This window comes from Kogia breviceps, chromosome 1, assembly GCF_026419965.1.
Source record: "Kogia breviceps isolate mKogBre1 chromosome 1, mKogBre1 haplotype 1, whole genome shotgun sequence".
NCBI classification, from domain to species: Eukaryota; Metazoa; Chordata; class Mammalia; order Artiodactyla; family Physeteridae; genus Kogia; species Kogia breviceps.
In genome coordinates, this window is record NC_081310.1 from 2,338,042 (window position 1) to 2,340,624 (window position 2,583).

General features: G+C 37.3%; 1 pseudogene; it reads left to right on the forward strand.

Annotated features, from left to right (window-relative positions):
• Positions 1 to 1,539: 1,539 nt before the first annotated feature.
• LOC131742472 (ATP synthase subunit g, mitochondrial pseudogene) lies at positions 1,540 to 1,859 on the forward strand (annotated as a pseudogene).
• Positions 1,860 to 2,583: the final 724 nt, after the last annotated feature.

Below are 2,583 nucleotides of genomic sequence, written 5' to 3' on the forward strand. Positions count from 1 at the left end.
AAAATGTTCCAGCTCTTCGCTGATACCTTGTGCTTCGGACAGTGGGCTACAGTGTCACCCAGCAACCTGCACCTCAGCCAGCAGTGGTGTAGCTGTCACTAAATCTAAGGCATTTTGTAGGACCTTTTAACTCGATCCCAGTTAGCTTTTAAATGCATTGGCTCAAATGAAACAAGAAAAGAAGGATGATTAGGATATAAGATCATGCTTACCTGTGTTTCTAGGAAAACTTTAGAATTTTTTATGTAGTTTTTTTTTTTTTGGCAAAATTTGGAAAAAGATTCTAAGTGTAGCTTGGTCATAGTTTGAGATGCTTAGGAAGCATTCAAGTACTATAGACGTTTCCTTCTTTTCTGTATTTCCTTTCAATCTTTATTTACATTTTAGATCATTGCAATCATAATGATGGAAAATAGCACTTGTTTATCTCGGTGTTACCTTATATTTGAACATTTTCCTGTGCTGTTCTACGTCGCTACTGTGTATTTATAAAGGTGTTTTTAAAAGTTGCCTAACGGTCCGCTGTGCTCCTCCGCATTTGTGCCAACATTTACTTGATCATCTCTGTCTTCCTGAGAATGCTGGTTTCCAATTATTTGTTATTTTGAATTAATATGCAGTAGACCTCTTTATGAAATCATCTTTTTTTTTTCTTCTTTTAAATGATTAGGATGAATTCCTAAGAAATGAGATTATCGGTACAAATGGGACAAGTGCCATTACGGCTCTGATGCCTGTTGCCACTTCTCTCCTGAGAGGTACACTGGTTTGTACTGATCAAATAGAAGCGGACTGTTCTCACCACCATCTTCCTACGTTCAAAAAAATCAGTTGTAAATGGGTATCCTGAATGTATGCAGATCTGTAATGTATGCAACTGCTTGTTCACGTTTCTGTGTCCCCAGATACTAGTTATATGATCTGGATAACATTTTCAAGCCTCAGTTTTATTATCTATAAAACGGGAAGGGAAGTGTATACTCTTAGGTTTATGGCTAAGATTAAATAATATAACATCTACGGCCCAGTGCCCAGCACATAGCAAAGGTTAATTATTTTTACTGTTGTTATTAGTATTTATTTTCATTTCCTTAACTACTAACATGTACTGTTTTATAATTTTCATTTTCTTTTGTGTGACTTAGCTGTTTCCATCTTTTGTCTTTTTGTTTTTGGGGTTCTGTTATTCTTAAACCTTAACATGAGATATTTATGACACTCCTTATTTGCCATTTATACTAATTTTCCTCTGATCTTGAAGTTTTTATTGTATAGAAATTTAAATATTTTATTTTATTAGATCCAGTTATCTTTTCTTTCAGATTTTCTTCCATTGCGTCAAAAATGAGGAACATATGATCATTCTTCCAAAGACCTAATTGGTTTTCTGCTACTTTTTAATGATTTAAAAACTATTTAATGGACTCTATCTTGGAGTTTGATTTAGTGCATTAATATAAATCATTGTCTGCCTCCTTTTTCCCGTCCACAAAGTTATCTAGTTATCATAATACCATTTAAAAATCATCTTCCCGTCGGCGCGACGGGCTTCCCGTCTTAGAACCATGGCCCAGTTGGTTCGTAACCTCGCGGAGAAGGGCCCGGCGCTGGTCAGCGCTGCTGTGACTTACTCGAAGCCTCGATTGGCCACATTTTGGCACTATGCCAAGGTTGAGCTGGTTCCTCCAACCCCTGCTGAGATCCCTACAGCTCTTCAGAGCTTGAGAAAAATTATCAATAGTGCTCAAACTGGTAGCTTCAAACAGCTCACAGTTAAGGAAGCTCTACTGAATGGTTTGGTGGCCACTGAGGGGTGGATGTGGTTTTATGTTGGCGAGATCTAAGGCAAGCGTGGCATCATTGGCTATGATGTTTGAAGACCAATCTTTGCTCTGTTATTTGGGTGTCCTTGGACCATGTGTGAGCAGACTGCTATTTGAATAAAATAAGACAATGTGTCAAAAAAATAAAAAAAAATAATAAAAAAAAATAAAAATCATGTTCCCGTTTCTATTGTCTTGTGATAACTGATTTTCCACACCTTACCTTCTGTTATGTGACTGTTCTAATCAGTAATGAGGTATTTGATTTGACCACTTCTTTGAGGTCACTGGGGCAAGCGGTGTCCAGGAATTTTCGCTGTCTTGGCAGAGTCCAGCATTTACAAAGAAACTTGGTCACCATATTCTGTGTCACAAGGTAATTGTGGGTAGTACACAAGAGCTTAGTGTACTCGAAAGCTGTAAATCTTATCTTAGTACATAAAATAAAACTGGCTAATGATCACCGACCGTATTTTCTTTTCTTCTAAGGGATGGGCTTCAAAAAGAAAAGGGGGGCGGGTTTCTTACAACAGCACTAAAACAGCTTTTAAGCCAAAAATAGCCTTATGTCAACCAAGACAGTTTACCCTCATTACACAAACATGCCTTTCTCAATTCCGTCCTTTTATGCTATAATTGTTTCCACTCTATAGAACTCCATGAGAGAGTATGTCAAAAATACATTTGCTTCTACAAAAATATTTTTAAAGTACTTTACTTTCCAGAAGGACCAGGAGCTGGCTTTGGACAAGGCGTGTCG